The sequence below is a fragment of the Miscanthus floridulus genome, chromosome 10, assembly GCF_019320115.1.
Source record: "Miscanthus floridulus cultivar M001 chromosome 10, ASM1932011v1, whole genome shotgun sequence".
NCBI lineage: Eukaryota > Viridiplantae > Streptophyta > Magnoliopsida > Poales > Poaceae > Miscanthus > Miscanthus floridulus.
In genome coordinates, this window is record NC_089589.1 from 89,133,107 (window position 1) to 89,140,257 (window position 7,151).

Here is a 7,151-nt window from a genome sequence, read left to right on the forward strand (position 1 = left end):
AATTTTTGCTAAAGAGTCCCTCTATTTCTTCAAAATAGAACCCGCGATCCATTGCGTATTTGATAGATTATGTCTTGTTCTTTTAAAAGCGTATTTTGTTCGCTTGACTTCAAAATACGTTTTCACTTATTTAAAGTTTTGCCACTACCTTCTTTCGGCCATAACTTATGCATTTTAACTCCGATTTGACCCGTTCAACTTGCGTTAGGTTCGTAATTTCATAATCTACATGTTCATACTACTGTTAAGCATGTTTTTAACTTTTAAAATTCGAGGTTAGATTTAATCTATTATTTTAATAAAGGAAATCTTGTTTAATTCATATTTTCTACGTTTTAGCTCCAAATTGACCCATTCAAGTTGTGCTAGATTCATTGCAACAAGATCTACACATTAGTAACAATGTTTATCATGATACTATTTCTGGAATTTCATTGTTTTAACTCTAATTTGAATAATAATTATGCAACTGGATTTTATAAATAAAATATGATTTGTTTTACTTTAGTTTTATAATTCAAATCTAAATTTGACTTAATTCAATTTATATATGCTTTTATATAGTTAAAACACATGACACTTATAGTTTTATGTTTTCTCTTATGAGTAAATCTATTGGTAGATGTATCTTTTCACCATAGCTTCGATTAGCGTGCCTCTTGCGACTGTGTGTTCGTAGCGATGCGTAGAATTGTATTTCAAATTCTTTTACTTATTTTTCTATGATTGGTGTATTGTTCTCATTTAGATCTATTGTTTGCTTCGTGTATGATTGCATGGATGCTTGTGTGGTGCTTTATGATCTTGTCCAATCGGTGAGTTATACGTGGTGAATCAAGAAGCAGATCTTTACAGTTTTGGACTTGAAGAAGGATCTAAGTTTAAGGCAAGTATAGCATGGGATCATCCTTGTTGTCCTATACACCTTTAATCATTTAATTCATACTGCATGTGTCTACCTTGATTACCACTAAGGATTTTCTAGTACTTTGTTACCTTGTATCTTGATACCTATGGGGTATTGCATTGGGTAGTATGATGCTAACGCTCAATTAAAGACCATGATCTTGTAACTTGACTAATGGTATATGCAATAAACACTAAAAGATGCTTTTTAGTAACATGAAAATAGGGGGCTGGAGTGTTTAGCTACTTTCTAAATGCTCTAGATTTCTCTCCCTAAGGACTTATCTGTAAGTGATCATCCGGGACTTACAGTACAGCTGCGAGAGCTATATAGCTCTGGCTTTAGCTCAGTATGAGAACCTTTTCTAGCTTGTTAGAGGTTACCTTTATGGATCAAGAGGGGCTCTAGTTTGTATGATCTCGGCCTGCCAAGAGGGTGCACTTTGGTTTCTTTGTATTTTGTTAGTCACTCCTTGGAGGGGGGCTCATGCTTATTGATGGGGAAACCTTAGCGGTCCTAACTTGTTAGACGAACCTTTGAAAGGCTTTATAGTGAATCCTACCGACCTTCCTTGGTAGTGGGTCAAAAGGCTCGCGGCCTCGAGCGAAAGGGTAAATCACGACTCGCAGTGAAAGTGTACAACCTCTGCAGAGTGTAAAACTGGTATATCAGCCATGCTCACGGTCACGAGCGGCTTTGGAACCCTTACGGAATAGATGACGAACACTGATGATATTGATGATAAAGATGCTCACTAATGATTATTGTTTATGCTATTCATTATTCTTGTTTACCTGGTCATGTGATTATAGGCTTGTGATAAACTTGTTGCTACCCCATGTTATATTTATTGAGTACGATATGTACTTATGCTTGCTTTACTTTTCAAATATTTGGATGAAAATCCCGGATGGGTACTAGATTGCTAGAGTTTGGAGGAATTAGGCTTATGATCAACCAGTCAGTTGTCCCTGTGGATTGGAGTCTTCACCCGAAGATCGGAGTTGTCTTTCCGTTGTTTGCTATCTAAGGTTATATCCTTTATACTAAGTATGTTATATATTAAGCATTGTCTATTGATATTACCTTTATTTGTAGCTATATGTGAGATTTGACTTCCTAGACTCACATATGGTGTGTATCTGGTTTTATCCTTAAAATCGGGTCCTACATAAAAGTCTCTGATTAGTTAAGTTTTACTCTTACTTGTTTGTGGGTTCGTCGTCTGTTCCCATGGCGGATGCTCTAGTAGAGGACTCCTGATAAAGACAGATATTCCTAGCTAACGCTAGAGTAGTAGTCGATAGCGTAGACATAGTGTCTAGACTAGAGGCTACCTTCGTTTGCCTCGTGCCCCACGGTTGAGGGGTAGGCGACAGGTGGTGACAGCCATGTCCGTCCCTCGTAATCCCCCAAGTTCGGGTTTGACGTAGAGCCGTAGGCCAGCATCGCTTGACAGACCAGGTGATCTCCGGTGCCTGAAGTGAGCAAGTAGAAGTAGGGTTTATCTATCCTTACACCCTAAGTCAAAGGAATCCATCTCTACCCATATCAGCTACCCTTGTATTGTCCTTGGACGAATTAGCTAGAAGAAATACATCCGTTCCCTATGGAAATACGATACCCTAAATACTTCCGGGTAAAAGCTACAACGGTAATTCCGTACGTTTGTGGATTCTTTCTGTAAACGTTAAGAAAATACCAACACCGGCAAGCAAGTGAACCTCGGTGAAAAATCTTTGTGATATTCATTGTGATTGATCTCTTGCTGGTTTGGTATATCCATCTCTAGCTTTTGTATTTACTTTGTCATATACTTGTGTAGAGCTAGTTGTAGCTAGTGAGTAGTGTAGCTTAATTAGTTGTAATTACTCTTGCTAGGTTGCTCACTAGTGGTAAAGGTAGTGACATAGCCATTGCTTGATACATAGATATCATAACCAACTAGACTTGTGGATAGGTGGCTTGCAACACTTGTAGTGCTAGCTAGCGTAACATTCGCTTCACTATTTAGTTGTCTAACAATTTATCTTAGTGTTGTTGTAGAAAATTTTTATAAGCTATTCACCTCCTAACCATTTAGGACCTTTCAACCGGGTTCAAAAGTGGCTAGGCTGGTTTCTATATTCCACCCTGCCTATACTGAGTGATCTAGCTACTTGCCGATGTGATGACCTAATTAGCATCAACAGACATCTCTCAATGTTAGCTTATTTAATTGCTTTATTATTGACTATATACACATAACATATCTTATTTTAATTATGCATTATAGAAACACATGCATATTGCAATCCTAAACATGCACACGTATGTCTATGTCTATATCTATATCTAATAATAAAGAGGTAAAATTTTCAGCTATTTTTTCGTCTATCCATTTTTTTCGTCCACCTCCCGCTAACTACCGGTAGTCGAGAGTAGTCGAGAGTTTCTTCCATCTAAACTTATATGGCCCTAGAGAGTTAGGACAAATAGATCTTTCCGAGCCTAAATAAACTAAATAGAAATATGAATCATAATTCAAGGCAAAGAGACCAGTTCTACCACTATGTGTTGGCGTTGGTGCCCGGCAAGAGACCAAGTCCTCCTCCAGGTGCATTAGCTTAGAATCAATCAATAATAAACAAAAAAATCCAAATCACACCACACAAAAAAAAAGAAAAGGAGAAGCGAGCAAACTGCACAGCCTACTGTTGCTGATTTTTTTCGGTTTCCATGTCCGACTCGTCTTTCTTTACGTGGATCTTTTTTTTTCTGTTTTCTAGAGTCCGGACTACATTTTTTCCGGCTGCCAATGTTCCGCCGCTCAACTTCCACGTTCATTTTTTTCCTAATAATAATGAACGTCCGACATTAGACTCTTTTTTTCCACGTCCGTTTTTTTCCCGTTGTTTCACATGCCTGTTTTGGTCTTTTTTTCTTTTTATTTTCCAACAAACATTAGAGGGCTAAAATTTTTCTGGTAAATTTCATTCGACTCAGCTCAGCTGGTCCAAACTCCGGACCGATTCCGATAAGTGTTAGGCTACACCTTCCGAATCTATTATATGAACCGGGCTCATGACCCACGCTCATACAGATTAAAACAACGTTTAGTGATTATACGAAGTCCGATTCTCATACATATTTTGGTATCCTAATAATAAATAGTCAAAATTTCTATTGTACTTTTTTCTGCCTCTTCCTATGCTCCGCTATTTATTTTATTGTATATTTTTCCGTTCCCGTCCGGGTTAGCCGTATCTGCTTCAAGCCTGTGTTCCGCCAGTCCGCCTCCCTTTACTGCCACAAATCCCGTCCAAACCTGCTCAACTCAAACTGATCGACGGATAACCGGCCACCAGTCCGCACAGAAACACTCCGTCAAAGTAGCAAAGCGTCAAAATAGCAAAGAATATAAAAATAATAATACTCTCCGTCAAAGGAGCAAAGAACAAGAGCCTCGATAGCCGGCTTGCCCAACATTAAGTCAAATAATAATATATTTGCCCAAATTAAATAATAATATATTATATAGAGAACAAAAAATGTCTGAAATTAAATAATAATATATATAAATAAATTGATAAAATCTACTTTACGACGGGGTTTTCATTGTATTTTCTTATTTCAAAAAATATTTAAAACTTTAGGTCTTTAAATTTATGATGTGGTCGCAGCCGATGCCGCACGTGTCAAAGAGATGGAGCAGATTGAATCTTCAATCAGCATGGCCTTATGTCATAAGGTATATATTATGTTGCAACACAGCCATTTTGCTTTTAATATTAAAGTTGAAAATGTTATTTTTCTAATTATTTTTTTACTTCCTGCAATGCCATGTGCCTCTTCATGTTCCGTATATAACTTGGACTTACGACCAAGGCGCACACGACCTAGAACAATGCATGTCCAAGACATATCCGAATAGATGATGCCATCATTAGATAAATCCGTCGAGACACAAATCGTCTAGGTAACTACACAACAAACTATTACAACTTTAATTGTTATATAAAAAAGTTGACCAAAAATAAACATATTGAATCGAATAATCTGATATTCACCCGTAGCAACGCACGGGCACATTTGCTAGTAATAATAAAGAATCAAAATTTTGGCCTCTTTTTTGGTCCGTCTACTTTTTTTTTTGTCCGTCTTTCCCTAACTAACTCTGTGAATATGAAAATCGTCTCTTTTCATATTTGTTTATGGCTCGCACGTTCTATATAGCATGAAATAACCTGAATATAACTAGGAATCTTAATCAAAATACAAGATGTTCCAATCAGACTCTTTTTGTATTTGTTTTGAAAACTAAAACCCCCACACATTGTCGTATACGAACCCAACTCATGTTGTGTCAAAACCTCTAGCTTGTGTTTCTTCTCCTTGCCGATATAAAAAATTATACATATAGAAGCTCATAAAAGATACTGGCCTCTATAAAAAAAAACTCGGCCTACAGTGGGCAGATAGCCCCCGCAACTTTGTGCTTAAGGAAGAAGACCTTCTCACGCAGGCCGAGAAAACCCCCGAACACCGTGTCCCGCCCTTACACAGGGACCCGTTACCCTGTGAGTGGAGGATAGAAAACGGAGAGCCAAAGTTATTACTCGTGCGATATCGTTCCAGAGTTCTTGGAGAACTTTGTGTACCATCACTAGAGGCTTCGAGGAATCGAATCTGCCCACCGTTACACACGCCATCACCAGAGGCTCATCATGGAGTCTGAGTAGATTACTGCTGGTTTGATGATAAAGGAAAGGGAAATTAAATGGGCCAATTTGTTGCAAGGTGAGTTTGATTAGGATCGAGATACATGCAAAAAAAAAAAAGCCTGTAGGTCAAGGATTGTTCTTTCCTTTGGAAGGATTGTTTATTTGATCAGATTCTAGGCAGACAGTATTTGGCAAAGATAAGAAGAGAGAAGAATAATTTTGTGTATATAAGGAGAACTATCAACGTGTGCATAGTTGTGTACAAGAACAGCAGATCGGATTACCGTAAGGAGGCGTCGCGTGTATTAGGAGTCATAGTCCAGCGGCACTTTGGTGGTGTTAACGAAGCAACTCAGATTTGTTTATTTGCTTTTGGCAACACGTGTGCATGAGCATGACATAAGGGCGAGCAAACGAGGCAAACTCAGGCACACGTACGCCCGTGCGGCTTAGTAAGAAACCTTCGGCTTATTTTTTTTTTCAGTCGGAACAGTATTTTTCTCTCGTAACAATTCAATCAGAATAGTATTTTTCAATCAGTTTCAGCCAAGTTTTAGCAAGCCAAACGGGGCCGTAGTTTTCAAACTTGGAGATCCATAGGTGCGGTGTGAAAGCAAATAAACTATATTTGGTCTTTGGTTTTTCTATGCACGTATTTTGGGGAGTCCAGACTTCTTTATCTATATCTAATACTAAAGAGCTTATTTTTTCCAACTTTTTTGATATGGCCTCCCCTGACTAATTCCACCACTAATGATGCACGTGAGGTACCACCGTATGGACCAGCTGAATTCGCTCCCGTTCCTAAGGTTGTTTTTTTATTATTTACTGTAGTTAATTTAAACTATTGGGCTGCATAGAAGAAAGATTTTAAAAGTAAGTTATGTTTTTAATTCTGTAACTTTTAGAATATTATATTTAAATTTTTTGCAAACAAGTATGTTACCTAACAATGATGCATAATTTCCGAAAAAATTAAAATTTATGCCAATACACTTGAGTATGAGTATGGTCTCATTTTTCCCGTTGCAACGCACGGGTATATTTGCTAGTGACTACTAGTTCATCAAAATACCATTTCCATTCCAGGATTATTATTGTACTAAAAATTACTCAAACAATTGGAGGGGTATGCAATCATGTTACAATAAATGAGTTGTGATACTGTATGCATTAAAAAACTGTAGCAATAGTTTTGAACTTGTCAGCAGGCTTGCTTGATCGACGATTCGTTTGGCTGATAAGTCATAGCTGAAAGTAATATTGGCTGATTTGTTGTGAGAAAAAAATATTTTTCGTTAGCTGAAAAAGTACGACTTATAAGTCAAATGAATAGGGCGTTGGTTGCTGTTGAAAACAAGTCCTTTTGCTTCAAACTACCGGTAGCCTTTGAATCTGAATTGGAGGGTGGATGGAGAGAGCAAAGTCACCCTATATAGGTCTGTTTTATCAATTCTTTATTAGCAAATTTTATAAGAAAAAAGCGAACGTAGATATGACGGTGATGCACTAAATCTGCTAGACTAGTGCCACAAAGTGCT